A 15,774-nucleotide genomic window follows, 5' to 3' on the forward strand; every position below is an offset into this window, starting at 1 on the left:
GCAAGGTAATAAAAAGACTAAAGATTTCGCTTGTGAAACCACATTTCAGGCTCCCCACTTTTGCCGACTGCAACCAAACCATTCAGCTTATTCTTGCCACAATTTCACACCGACAAAAGCACCCGAAGGGTCTTCCCTAAACTACACCGCGAGATCCCACCAACATAAAGATTCCTCATGCACAGGCACAAGCACACGCAGCTTCCAGCTGACTGTATTCACCTCCTGGCGGCTCCTACACAAACAGACCCCGCCCTGCAAGTACTGGGACGCCTCACAACCCCTCACGTCCTCTGGCAACTCCTACCACCTCCACGACGACCCCAATACTCTCAACTAACCATCACATTCTCCCGCCGACTGGCTCACTAGCACTCGCACCCACCTCGATCGTATTGCAGAATTTGGAGAGTATATTACAGGTACAGCGCGGAAAAATGAGAGACATGAGGTTGGCCGAGCTCGCCTTGACGCTCGCTTGGCGCTACCTTCTGGTGTTTACATAACCAGCCGACCGGTTTCAGGCCCGACAAGCTAACTCGAGAAGATTTCATCAGCTTCGTGTAAGCTCAGCTTAGTCATAAGCCACTAACAAGCCCAACGTTTTACCTTTTTAGCACGGTATCCAGAATGCTGCCATCGAGGCCCTGAAATGAGGCAAAGAGGCACTACGTCGGTACCTATGTAAAAGACGAATGATTTAAAGTGAAGTTTTGTTAGCATTTTCTTCGACTTTGAGGGTGCTTCCACAATGGGTTACGAAGGGTTAGGGGTATCACTGTCCTCATTGGCCATGTGGCAGTGGCAGTGGGCTTGTTTCAACATTGTTGCTTGCTGCAGTTTTGCACGACGGCCCGGTACCGAAGATAGTCCCAACCATCCCAGTGAAATCAGGGCATTGTACAACGTGCGCTGACCTTAAAAATGTTTTAAAATAAATTCTGAGCTTTTACGTACTAACACTACGATGAGGATATAAGGGCCGCCATAGTTGGGGATCACAGAATAATTTTGGCCACGTGGGTTTATTTAACGTGCACCTAAATATAAGTAACACGAGCATTTTTTGTTTCATGCAAGGCGTTTCCCAATGACAACTTATGTCCAATTTGGCAATGTGGTCTATATTAGCAAATGGTCGCTCATAATGAATGATGCTACTCGGACACACAAAAAAGGGGTCCTGTTGAACCGCACTCCCCCAACGCACGGTATGCACATGATTTGTTATAGCAGATCGGTATTGGGGTTGATCCCAGCTTTCTTAGTAGATAGGTTTAAATAGCATGTCTTTTGCGTAATGAAAACAATCGATCGAGACAAAGAACATGTGCCATATAATGTCACCCTTTAGGTATCTCTAAAACGGTTAGACCTCTTCCTGTTATTGCTCGGGATATTGAACGATATCTGTGATTGTCGCAATTTCTTATGTTAGAGGTATACGAAGGGCTCTTCGTTTGACAAAACCAAACCATTCCCGTTTATTGCAGCCCGAACAAAATTTGTGCAAATCGGTGTAAAGCCGATTCTCTCCGAAGTTTACCCCTTCGTAAATCATAAGATAAATGCAGTTGGTACAAAATTACTAAAAACCTACCTACCTCTTGTGAGCGAGCGGTCAATATATGTGAAAATAATAATAATATTATCATATGAATATAGTATATGCCGCATTTATCGCGTAACACTTAACAGAAAGCCGATGTATAAAAAAATATAATATTATCAGCAGCTGTTGTAGTTGAGTATAAACGAAAGCATGATGCTTAATTTTTTTAGTAACCGCTTTTAAATGAATCAGCAATGCCTCATTATCGCACTTCCCGAACGTCACATACATGTAAACGCCGGTAGTGCTTTAGAAACCGAATTAACGCAGCATTGACGTCGCTCTACAGTGTGGATGGTTACTGTGACGTTGAGAGGGCGTTTTACTAACTACGGTACATTCAAAGAAGTGACCCGGTTCACCGATACGGTACTTCATTAATTTTGTTCTAAGAGCGTATATTGGGATCAGTAAAGTAGATAAACAACAGACGCGAACGAAAGGCCTGATAACTTTAATATGGACACAGAGATTATCCCAGTACATACGATAATAAAAGTGAACAAAGGCTTGTAAGATAAAAAAAAACATCACACCTTCTCTGTAGCAAATGTCCAGTGCTGTACTTTTTGTACTCTTTCGATTCCTTCAAGAAAGTGCGGAAAACTATTTGCTTGAATTGCCAAACCAGTCTACTTGTAGTTATTACTGTGATTTATTTTAGATGTAATAATATTGCCTGACAACCAGGTTTTGTAGAGATGAGTTCCTCATATAATATTCGAGCAGCTCTCTTTGCCAATAATGTTCCTATGAATGATTACGTTTGTTTAAACAAAACGGTTGTGTCCAATAGGAGGCCATTGCTTGCTTGTAAATCTTACCAGAAAATTTTAAAAGTTTGGGCCACCTGGCAACAAAACGGTCACTTTCTTGCCAGCTTTCCTCTGTCAAAATACCTCCCCATATTTACCCCCGAATATGAAAAATAGAAATCCCGAATACGAAAAACCCTAGGTATAACCAGGCATTTGTCACTGAATATGTGCTAGTGTGTACGTGAATATTTGTGGCCCATCTCATTGACGTTGCGACAGTCACACAGAGGGTATAAAATGCTTGAACATATTTAGGTATAAATATGCCTTACCTTTGTGTGCATGCACCACATTTCCGCTCTATCACTTAAATTTATGCAGGGAACGGAGTTACACAATCAGGTGTACCAATTTTCTGATTTTCGAAAAGAAACTAACATTTCATAAATCCCGTGACATGATTTCGTATCTTAGTTTCAACTATAGAAATATTTATAAATTTTCTTTTTTCTTTATTTTTGGTGGCAAGTGACGAATGGTCACTTAACACCACAGTTAAACATTTAGGAGGCTTTCCGCGAGATGGCATCGTAATCTTTTACGATTTCCTTGGTTTGCTCTGCACAAGAACAGCCATCAATATTACCTGTCCGCCAGCGCTTGCGCATAGGGCATAACAGCTTGTTTTTAGCTTCAGCGAGCGGCTCCATTGTGTCGGCTTACTTTGTTTTCAGTCCTTACAAACTTTAGGTTGTGCTTCGTTTGGTCATCCTTGGAAAGCCTACAAAAGGCATCAGCTTTTTCTTCAACGCCAATGCACCCCAGTAGGCTCTGCAGCTTGCGTTGCTAGAAGCAGCATTAGCGAGACCTGTCGACTGCCAGCGCTGAGCTTAGTGCACAGGGTAGATAGCATTTTTGTAGTCATCTTTGAAGTAGATCAGTATCTGAGGAGCAACACCGAATATAAGGCGAAATATTACGGCAGATCCAACGCATTGCTAAATTCAGCGTTATATGAAGCCTTCTTTAGACTTTTAAGTTACGTTCTATGCAAGCAGACATATGGCAGGTGTACATTTACAGATTCCAATGCACATGTTGGAATCCTTCTGAAGCGAAACGGCTGAGAAGCAGGTAATTAAACGGTATAGCACTTAAGACAATGCGTGCAATTGCCTATTTTATTTCAATGATCCTGTCTCAAGTCATGCAATATATATGTTAAGGAATCGCAAAGGTATCAACTTCATTGTCATGCATTATTCAGGCTTATGCACTACAGCGAATGCGCAATGCGAGTGCACAATGTGAGACTTCGGCGCAGAAATAAGGACGGAGGTAATGTTTGATCTTTGTCGAGAGATCTTGTTCTAGTGTGGCTCGCCGAAACGCTACCACAGACGGATAATATCTCGCTCTACACAGACAATATTTGCATCTGAGCGTCCGGCGTGACAAGGCCACAAGTGCGCGCCAGAGTACAGACAGCGGAAACCCTGAGAGTGGCATACCTTCGCCGACAGCGATATCCACAAAAATGTGCACTAGTGGTCTTTACATGAAGACCGATGTATTTCTTCCCGGTGTGTATCGAGGGCCAGTCAATTGAGCACAAGAAAACTTACAGGTTCTTAGGCGTTATTGTGGATCGCAACCTCACCTGGAGTGCCCATGTCTCCTACATGAAGAAAAAACTCATTTGTATTGAGAATATTTTTAAATCTGCAGCTGGAAAAGCGTGGGGACCATCCGTGCGCTCCATGTTACAGCTATACACGGCACATTTTCTCGGATTCCTGCGATAAGTCTTCCTGTCTTGTCCCACACATGCAAGACTAATATCCTTGCACTACAGAGCGTACAAGCCCAAATACTTCGGACATGTCTTCGCCTCCCGAGATGTTCATCGACAGCTGCAAAGATTGTCATTGCACAGGAGCACCCGATCACCACTCATATCGTCGGTGAGACGCTAAGAACACACATTCGACACAGTTCACGGCTACCATCCCATCATTTAGCCGATTTGCCAGCGCGAAGACCACAGGCTACATTCTGTAGTATTGTGACAAGACACCATGCCTCAATACCATCTGGCTTCAAGCCTGCGAAACGCCCAACATCGGCATTGTGGTGTCTCCTGCAAATTCACGTGTACCTCTCAGTTTCTGGGATTAGAAAAAGACAGACTTCTCACCACTAACCCTGAAACGATTGTCACTGCTTGTCCTCGAAGAGTATTATTTTGACCACACACACATTTACACGGACGGTTCCACCATTACCAACAGCTCTACCGGAGCAGTAGTTGTTCCATCGCACGCCGTCAATTTGCAATTTAAATACTCGCACAATACCACGTCCTACAAAAGCAGAACTTGCGGATCTTCAAGGTGTACTCAATTACGTGCTCCAGCAGCCACGAAATCGTTGGGCCATATTCAGTGATTCCAAAGCAGCCCTACAAGCTCTGCAGTTTGCCCTACGTCATGCGTTACACGAGCAGGTAGTGCACGAAATAAGGCACGCTCATCATCACGCGCTCGAAGAAGGACACACGACATTTTATTTCAATGGTTGCCAAGCCATTGCGGAATTGTCGGCAACGACAGCGCAGATGAAGCAGCACGCTCGGCTCATCAAAAACATCAGCTGGTTCTTATACCACTCTCAAGAACGGATGCTGTGCGGCAACTTTATTTATTTTATTTTTTATTTACAATATACTACAGGCCCATGCGGGCCCAAGCAGGAGGGGGAAAATTACAACAGAGCATTCAGGATTACAATACAATACAAGCATACAAGCACCCAAAAGAAAACAAACCAAAACGCTCACATCTCTGTTGTGATATTAACAGATTAAAAATTGATCAGGTCTATTAAGTCAGTGATCTTTAGCAATGATAATGGTACTGCGTTCCATTCTTCAATAGTACGGGGGAAAAGGGAAAATTTAAAAGTGTTAGTTCTTGTTTGATAGGGAGTTAAAGATTCAGAGTGGTGATGTCTGGTTACTCTTGTAGTTAATGTGCGTATATATGGAGCAGGATCGATCGAGAGTTTGTTATTTTTGAGGAGGAAAAGAAATTTAAGCCTTAGAATTTTCCGCCGTAGTTGTAATGTCTGTATACCTTGATTGCGCATGATAGTTGTTGGTGAGTCGCTTATACGGTACTTAGAAAAAATAAACCTAACTGCTTTCCGCTGAATCATTTCTAGTGCATTAATACTGTACTTATTATGGGGATCCCAGACTGTGCATGCGTATTCCAATTTCGGCCGAATGCGTGATTTGTATGCATGAAGTTTAGTTTCCGGGGGCGCTTGTTTTAGTTTATGACGCAGAATACAGAGTTTACGAAATGAGGCAGCACATACATTAGAGATATGTGAATTCCAACTTAAGTTGTTAGTTATTGTCACACCTAAATATTTGTATTCATTCACTTCAACAAGATCATGAGTAGGAAGATTATACGGAAACTTCCACCTATGTCTTTTCTTGGTTATTTGCATGTATACTGGTTTTTCTTCATTCAGCTGCATGTCTCATTGTTTACACCATGAATAAATGCTGTGAAGGTTAGTATTCAAAAGTTCCTGATCCTCTCGTGAAGCAATCTCATGAAACAAAATGCAGTCATCCGCAAATAAACGAACTTGTACTGGTTCAGTAACAAGGTTAACAATATCATTAATAAAAATCAAAAACAAGAGTGGTCCCAGTACGCTACCTTGTGGTACCTCGGAAGTAACTGGCAAACGACGCGAGTGGTGACCATTAACAGAAACCGACTGTACGCGGTTTGCCAAGTATGCGGAAATCCAGTTTATTATGAAAGGTGGAAGGCCAATGTATTTTAGCCTGAAAACTAACTTTTGATGTGACACAAGGTCGAATGCTTTTCGAAAGTCCAAGAAAATTACTTCAGTTTGACTAGACTTGTCCATAACACTTGCAAAATTGTGAATTACTGTGGTTAGTTGTGCGACGGTAGAAAAGCCCTTCCTAAACCCATGTTGAAATGAAGACAGATGTTGTTATCTGTTAAAAATGTGATTACGTGATTAGCAACACTAACCGAGCGTCTCAACCGGACCCTCACTGAGATGCTATCCATGTATGTCTCCGCTGACCATCGCGACTGGGACGTTGCATTACCATTCGTTACCTTTGCCTACAATTCTTCTCGCCACGATACCGCAGGCTTCTCTCCATTCTTCCTCTTGTTTGGCCGCAACCCTACGCTACATTTCGACACCCTCCTGCCTGATAGCCTGCATTTCACATCAGAGTACGCCCGGGACGCCATAATCCAGGCACAGGAGGCACGCCATATTGCCCGACGTCGACTTGTGGACTCGCAGGAAAATCAGCGGCGCTTATATGACACCCGCCATCGTGACGCCCACTACACACCGGGCGCCCTGGTTCTCCTTTGGTCTCCGTCGCGACGCGTTGGCCTCTCGGAGAAGTTGCTTACGCTACTCTGGTCCTTACCGCGTCTTGCGTCAAGTAACTGACGTCACCTACGAAATCGCCCCTCTTGACCCCACCGTGGCTCAGCCTCGTTCCGACGTAGTCCACGTCGCGCGTCTTAAGCCGTATCACTCGACCGCCTCCTAACCAGCACCGGGTCGGTGCTTCAGCCGCCGTGGGTCATGTGACAGAGCGATGAAGAAGACGTTTTGAGAGCACTTGAAGAAGACGAAGTTCGCGACTTCGCGTGCTTACTATGATCTTATCAGCCGCTGCCAGTCTTGTAAATACACTGTAAATACATTTCTTACTTCTTTTCCCCGTAACAATATGTTGAAGCATCTTACAGCACGAAGAAGTCAGAGATATAGGACGATAATTTGAAATCAGCGCAGTGTCACCTTTCTTGTGTATGGGCACCACACGCGCCGTTCGCCAGTCAATTGGTAGATCCGCAGAAGATATCGATGCGCGAAAAATGCATGCAAGGAATGGGGCGAGCACTTCAGCGTAACGACGAAGGAACGCATTCGGAAGCCCATCAGGACCGGGTGATGTTTTAGTCTTCAGGTTAAGAAGCATAGCCACAATACCCTGCAGCGACACTATATCTTCGAGATCATAGCAAGATACAGGTGTAAGACTGACTCTTTCAGAAGGGATGGAAAACACGCTGTGGAAATACGAGTTAAAATGTTCCGCAATGGCCTCCTTGTCAACAATTTGAACACCATCAATTTGTATCTCGTCAATCGACTATTTCTTCTGATTCAAGAAGTCCCAGAACTTCTGAGGGGATTTGTTTAAAAATTTGATAGGGTATGTTGAAAATAATGCCATTTGGAACGTTTCAACGCCTCATTAAATGCCGTTCGAGCGGTTTCAACAATGTTGGCGGCTGCTCCTCTTTTTTTGATGCGCTTAAGTTTTCTTTTCAGGTGTAAGACCTCTCTCGTGATCCAGGGATTTGGTTTTCTTGTTTTCTTTGTTTTGTTTGGTATGAAATTGTCAAGACAGTAAGTGCATATCTGTTTAAATTGATCTCAAAGTACATTAACATCTGAGCCTTGAAAGCTGTTGAATTTTATTTCAAGATAATCCAGAACACTTTCATCCCGGGCACGAGAAAAATCTTTTACAGAAACTATTTCGGAGGGAGCAATACAAGGTTTTTCAAGGTTACATGATAACAACACCATCGCATGATCAGAAATACCGGAATTCACAGAGACTCTACATTCTTCAATTGTCCTAGTAACAAAAGCAAGATCTAAGATTGAAGAGGACGCATCACAAACTCGCGTAGGCTCTGTTACTAGTTGTCGCACATCCAGGTTTAGCATAATGTCAAGCAAGAATCCAACATCAGAATGTCGATCTGTACAACTTCAATCCCTTGCTCGCCACATCACACTTCTACGATGAAATTCACCGGGTTTCAGCCAACTCACGTTTGCACTCTCTTGACCCTGGACTCTCCCGTCGCGAAATAAGTTTACTGTGTCGAATGTGGTTGGGCGTCGCATTTACCAACCCCTATTCGTTCCTAATAGGGATGGCCAACAGTGCGGCGTGCAAGTTGTGCGGGTGCGACGAGATTCTCGAGCAGCTTCTGTGTCACTGTCCATCTTTTGACACTCAACGACGTATTCTGCAAGCTAAACTCAACCTGTTAGATAACAGAATGCTCTCGGAAGAAAAGATCCTTGGGCCATAGCATATGCAATCTTGCATGCAAAAGGCCACAAAATCCCTTCTGTAGTTAGCGAAGAATACTGGATTGTACGAATACTTGTGACAGCGGAGATTCTTCTGTGACTGGTTCTGCGAATGACTGACTCTATTATTTTTCTGTTCTCTCCGTATCTATTCTTCCCCTTTCACCTCCCCAAGTGTAGGGTAGCCTAGCGGGAACGTCCTTGGTTAACCTTCCTACATTTCTCTCTTCGTTTCTCTCTCTTGTCGAGAGAAGAACGCTGAGGAGACGTGTAAGCATACAGAAATGGCAATATATATATATATATATATATATATATGCACATTTAAGGTATTGATGTTCCCATTTGTTAACGCGGGCAAACTCTGTGGTCAAGTATGGGACCGACCAAATATAAGAAAATAAGAATGTCATCGAAAATTCCGCTTTATTTAGGCGGGATCATCCAATGACATAGACATAGCTTTAAGAACGGAGTAGCGCAAATTAAAAAAAGTAACTTATGCCATTCAAAATCACAAGGTATCCAATTAAGATGTCCAAGTGCTTTGGAGATACCTATGAAGGTGCATTTTACGTACAGGTTTTATGCCATGGTATATTCTTTGATTACGTAGAATCATGATGCCCGGACTCCCGTACTCTATGTCAATTCAAATAAAACATTTTTTTCATATTTCCGAAAAAATGGAGGGGGTTGAAAAAAACTCACAATGAACAGCTTGAAGAGTTCGCGATCTACAACGGTATTGGCGGTGTACTTAGAACATCCGCCGCCATGGCTGTAAGTTGTGGCGCTGGCTAACACTGCCAAGGTTAGCTCTGGTACACATACATGAACACGCAAAAAAGCGGACTGGAAGACGCCGCCCCGGTCGCTCAATTGGTAAGAGCGTCGCACGAGTAATGCGCAGACGTCGGTTCGTTCCCCATCTGCGGCCAGTCGTTTTTTCACCCTCTTTTATTTTCATTACCTTTAATTTCTACATTTCAAATAAACTATTCCCCCTATATTTGTCATTGACTGTTGTCCTTATGCCTTTGTAATGAGGTGTCACAAGAAATGTCAGCGTGGAGTAGCTTCTAAGCCATTCGGACTTAAAATAGGTACCCCTTCTCCTCGACGGTTTTCTCGCCACACATTAAACATCTTCATGTTTGGAAGCTCATAGGCATCGAATGCGCAACTACTCCATCTTTCCGTCAACACTAACATTTCAATATATTGCCGTAAATTGCTAAACAAACACTAACTCTGTCACCTGATTGCGTATTAATTGAACGTTAAAATGTAAAACAACCCGAGAGACTGGTGGTGTTAGGCTAAAACTTACGAAGAAGATTTGAAGATAAATGTGACCTAAGTCTGCCATTTACGGGATTGATAACTTGATCAGATCAGCGGAGATACTCAGTCCCTTAAGACAGACAAGTCATCGTCACTTCTGATAACATGCGGCCGTTCTCCACTCTGCTTTCGCACGATCACCTTCCCTTCTTTAACCCTACAAACTGATATCCGGCCTTCTTGCCTCACGCCTTAGCATGTGACAACAAAACCCTCGAATCCTTGACCATATCTTCAGTAAGATACGCGCTGCCAGTCTGCTGCCGCGAAGCCTTCCTTCGCTCCCACCAGATGTCCCTCACGTCCTATCTCGCAAACCGAACAATAATACAAAGCGTGCATTCTGGCCTTGTGGCTAACCTATGAAGTGCCATACTGTACGTGTCAGAAAGCTTTGCAGCGTAGTTTAGCTGCTGCCTCATTAACCTTGCTCAAGAGGACGTCTTTGTAACAGGTATACCATGAAGTCCTACGTTTACTATTGTCGTCATGCTGTCGTCGTCGTCGTCATGCCTTCCCCGTTATGGTGTTGCCGTCACTGCGTCGTCTTCATTTCGTCATGGTAGTTTCATCGTCATTTTTCTAGTGTCATCATCCCATAATCGTCATTAGAGCACTGCACAGGCCGATTTTTTCAGCCCGAGCCCGGCCCGGGCCCGTTTTTACGTTGGGCGGCCCGCCCGAGCCCGATCAAAACTTTTATGGCGAGACCCGGGCCCGGCCCTGGCCCGGAAATAATCTACGTTACCCGCCCGGCCCGGCCCGCCACCCCTTTACCTTAGGCCCGAGCCCGGCCCGATCGCCCGGCTCGAAACTGGCCCGAACCTGGCCCGAGCACCGAAAAATAATGTTTTCAGAGTTGAGATGCCCGAGAATAACTCGCTGCACGTTACATGCACACCACCAGAAAGCCCGATCCCGGCCCGGGCCCGCGTCAAAAAGCACACGCCGTGCCCGAGCCTGGCCCGAGCCCGTGAAAAAACTGCTCTACCCGGCCCGGCCCGGCCCGTGGGCCGGGCCGGGCCCGGGCTTTCGAGTAAGCCCGAGTCCGTGCAGTGCTCTAATCGTCATGCCATTGTTGTCATTGTGTCGTTGGTACAAAGTCATTGCCATGTCGTCGTGCTCGTTCTATCGTCGTCATTCCAGAGTTGTCATGCTGTCGGCGTCATTAAATCGGCGTCATGCATGGGACCCGCATTTCAAGCGGCACAAGTGGTCGCGCTTGAAAAGTGGTAGTATTCCTTGACAAATCCAGCAGAGTCATGGTCGTCAGCACGCTTAGTGTGGATTGCTCCTGGCGTCGCCAGCTAGTCATCAGTGTGTACACGCGCGTGTAAGCCGTTGGGTCTTAGTCATTGCTGTTGCGTTGTCGTTGCCCACTCATCACGATTTCTCGGCACGTTTTTGATGATGAACTGCCGCATTTGGCCTTTAGCTGCTGTGTATGCGCTGTAATAATGTGTTTTTCTGTCCAGCGCCAACTGCATATTGGGTAGCCCACTCCATTCGCCAATGACATTCCGATTTTGTTGCAGCACAGCGCGTTAAACATATCACAAAAGAGGCTTGATGCCATTCTCAGGAAACTAGTTGGTCGTCACCAGTGCTTCCAGCAATGTTTCGATCGTGTCGCTACAATGAGAAAAAGAAGTCTCTAAATTGACATTAATGTTTTTGCAAGGTCGCTTAATCCCTTTTATTAGCATAAATAGATATTGCCAGCAGAAAGCAGAGGACAATACACACATATGCTTGCAAGAAAACAATGAACATCGTTAAAATTATGCGTTTATCTTAATATAATATAATAAATCCAGCACGGCTTAACGAAACAGGGCTAACCCTATTTTATTAGCGCCATAATGTGCTGGGCTCCAAGTTTATGCTGTTCGGTACTTGAGCAAGAAGTACTACATCCAGCGAAACGTGATTGGCCATGTTAACATGGTGATGACAATTACATGGCATTTGTGTGGCTCAAACACTGCGCTTCTGTCCCTTAGTCGATCTAACAGCTGCTTGCAGCCTTTATTAGCCCGGGAACCATCACAAAGGGATGCGGCGCAATAAAGATTGCGTGAGCTTTACGTGAAAAAGACCAGCACCTCCAATATGCAGCGTATAGCAGACCACAAAGGCGAGCCTCCCGGCTGAGGTCACTAGTGTGTCATTCGCAGAGCCACCAGCCGCCGCGCACGAGGTTAATAGTGGCAAATGGTAGCTAAACAAAACAGCATAATTCAACATCACAAATGAATGCTTCATAAACCGATTCCCACAGTGCATGGAATCCACATGTTTTCGGGGCCTGTGGATTGAGCACTTGTCTTCGAAGTGCCCGGTCGGCATGCTTGTTAGTCCAGATCATGTTACACCATGGAAACTAAATTCACACGCAATACACGTGGTCACACTTAGCTCCTCTCGAATGTGGCAACGGGAAATACCACCCCACGACAACCTCTTCACAATTCAAGCAAGCAACATGGCAAAGCAAATTGGCAGCAGTGACAGGGAATAAGAAACAGAGAAAATCAAAAAGCGTAGCTGACCTGGAGCCCTGCAGTATGAAGTAGTTGAAATAAGCAGGCGTGTTCCCCGCTCTGGCTGCTGTTGTCAAAATGCGAAGTTAGGAAAACGCCCCGTGAAACAGTAAGCTGAGAGACGTAGGTGTCGCAAGGGTCACTGAAAGTCGATGGTTGCATCAAATCGATGAACGTTTATTTCTTTATCAGTGTGATATGACGTTTCAAAGTTCATTGAAGGCATGGAGGCTGGCGAACGGTGCTCCCTGCGGTTTAGTGCCACATATACAAGGAATCACTGGTGTGCTATCAGCGTCTCAGGTGTGCTAATGAAGTCACATCATAAGAAGGCAACAAACAATTACTCGAACGACAGCATGGGTGAACTTATTTGTGACTCCTAAACGAAATAAATAATTATTATTAACTGAAAATGGAAGTGGATGAAAAAGAAAACAACTGGCCTCAGGAGGGATAGAACCCACAATGCCCATACCAACTGAGCTACCACGGCGCCGTTTTTCCATCCACTTATTGGGGTATTTAGAAGATAAATATACCTGGCAGCGAAACTTCCACAGATGTCCATACGTTCAAAACATGGCGTTTCATCGGTGGTTTATGGGGCTTAGCGCCATCTGTGTGATGAGCAAACACTAATAATAATAATAGAATAAATAATGATGTGACGCCATATCCGCTAAAAACAGAAGTGACTTTATTTAATTTTAGAAGTGCTTTCAAGGAGGAAAGCGATGCAGGAATATCTCAGCCGTAAACGGGTGTCAAAACCTCACCCTTGCGCAGAATATACTTTCTTTGGAGGCCAACGAAAGCTTTAGGTAAAGAATGCTCGTCCTATCGTGCGATGCCAAGCCCGTCGGCCAGCGCAGCTGCCCGAAAACCACTTAACTAAACAATTATCTGGCGGTCGTAACTCACTGCACTCTAAAAACAAAGAGAGTTCCGGGAACTCTCTTTGAGGAAGTATCTGCTTGTCCCACATTTCACTACATTTTCAGAAGTAAACGCCTCCATCTCAGAGAGAGTACAGCAACTCCCCCGCACAGAGTATTAGTACTCCTCCTAAACAGAGTGCTAGAACTCTTCCATAGTACGAACACTCCACCCCACAAGAGTATTAGTACTCCCCCCAAACCAAGTGGTTCTGCTCCCCCAGAGTGCTTGTACTCCTTCCTAACACAGTGATTGTACTCCACCCCACAATAGTATAGTACTCCCTCGATCCGAGTGCTTCTACTCCCCCAACAGAGTGCTTGTACTCCTCTTAACAGAGTGTTTGTACTCCTTCACACAGTTGTGCGAGAGCACTCGCTATGTAGTACCATGGTCATATCAGAGGCGATTCACAAGACTTACATGTCAGGGATATTTGATTCCTTCATAAGCAGCTCCTGCACTTATTTATGCTTGGTTAATTGGATTTGGTGTTTAGTCGCCAAGTCACTCGAATGAAACATCTTTTTCTTAAAAGGTCAACATTTTTATTGATGAAACAGTCACAAGACACACTGAGTAAAATGTCGGAAAACATACTGATACACACATAAAATCCGATTACAAAAATTTTCATGATGTTTACAACACATCTTGCAATAATACATAAACATTCTCTTTAACATTTCATCGCTAATGCAGTGAGAAGTATTCTTAATTTTCCAATGGCAACATTTAAAAAAATTAAAGTATGCAATGGAAAATCAAACACAGAACAAAGATGCGCAAACTCGCCAAGTACTTGCACTACAATTGAAGAGAAAGATGCACAACATTACTGGCCAGAAAATGCATTTCAATCCCAAAACTCTTGTACTTATATGCCGTATGTTACCAGATGAGCAGCTAAGCATGAGGCTGGTAAAGTAATTTGTGCAAGAAAATGTTTTTCATCCATACTATAAGACGGCAGCTCGTTGATAAAGTACTACGTAGCATGTGGATGCTCTTGTCTGAGAGCACGGTATATTTAGAAATGTGCTGTATACTTTCATGTAAAGCCGCACGCCTGGTTTGGTTATAATATTTCACATAGGTATTCATGTATGGGCTGCACCCCCTTTTTAATAAATGCGCATCTTGCCGTGGTTGTCTAGCACTATCTCCGCCCGGTGTCAACGCGGTACAGTGGCGTATCATAGCTCCTATTCGGTTTGATCCAAAGCTAATAGTATTTTGGCAGAAAGCTCGACTTCACTGTTTATGTCCTCATGAAAGTAATTTCCTGGCGCTGTCGGGATCGTGCATCGCGCTTTCTCAAGCACTGTATTTCGTACACAGCTATTGCCACAGCGCACTGACGCATTTCTCAACTGTTGTGGTATTCTTGTTGTCTATGGAACAATTTTTTTCATAGGACATCACTTCATAGTTTGTTCATTTCGTACAGGTACATATTCTAATGATCTGATCTGGGAAGTGGGGATTATTGCTTGTAAAACAATAATCTTTTCCGTTTCATTGTTTTCACGCATATGCAGTGATTCGAACTACCTTCCGTGAACTTTTGCCACAATTTAAGATGTTTCGTTGCTTCATTTTGCCATTGGTATGTAATAGACTGATGAAGTAGCATTAATTTCACATTATCTTGTTCTTTTGAATGTTATCTAAACTTGAAGCTTTCTTGTAAGCTTAAATGCCTGACACTTATTTTCATAACAGCACAAAAAAAGCATTGCGAAAGACAGAAATGAGAGGAACATGGCGCCGATGGTCAACAGGCAAACATATTGTTGCAGGAAGAAAGCAGGCCCACGCGTGTAGAAGGATGTATATTTACAAGCGAAGAAATATGGCGTTCAGGCAACGGCCAGGGACTTCGTCTTCCTCTCGTTCGCGTCACCTTCTTCTTTTCCTTCACCGTAACATCACCCTCCCGGTGGGGTTAGCTCCGTCCCGGTGCAGGTTTTGGAGCGTCGCTTAATGGGGAGACATAGGGCTTGAGCCTGGCGACGTGAACAACATCGCTGGTGACGTTGGGAGACACTGAAGGCTGACCGACTGGGGCGATCTCGTATGTCACGTCGGACAGTTGTCGTAAGATCTGGTATGAACCAGAATAACGGGAAAGGAGTTTTTCCGACAAGCCGACTCGACGTGAAGGCGTCCAGAGAAGGACAAGGGAACCAGGTGAAAAATGGTGGTCTCGGTGCCGAAGGTCGTAGCGTCGTTTTTGAGGAGCTTGCGAGACTGTGAGTCGATGACGCGCGACCTCTCGGGCCTGGGCGGCTAAGGCAATAGCATCGCGAGCGTAACCAGTGCTGGGTGATTGTGCTGCGGAAGGTAGCAACGTGTCGAAGGGCAAGGTGGG

General features: G+C 44.5%; 1 long non-coding RNA gene across 1 annotated transcript in view; it reads right to left on the bottom strand.

The window, feature by feature from the left end:
* LOC125947577 (uncharacterized) overlaps positions 1 to 12,542 on the bottom strand; it is a 58,037-nt gene extending 45,495 nt beyond the window's left edge. The window contains exon 1 of the long non-coding RNA XR_007468408.1: positions 12,471 to 12,542. This is a non-coding gene — a long non-coding RNA (uncharacterized LOC125947577). The remainder of the gene's footprint in view (positions 1 to 12,470) is intronic.
* Between the last annotated feature and the right edge of the window lie 3,232 nt (positions 12,543 to 15,774).

This window comes from Dermacentor silvarum, chromosome 8, assembly GCF_013339745.2.
Source record: "Dermacentor silvarum isolate Dsil-2018 chromosome 8, BIME_Dsil_1.4, whole genome shotgun sequence".
NCBI lineage: Eukaryota > Metazoa > Arthropoda > Arachnida > Ixodida > Ixodidae > Dermacentor > Dermacentor silvarum.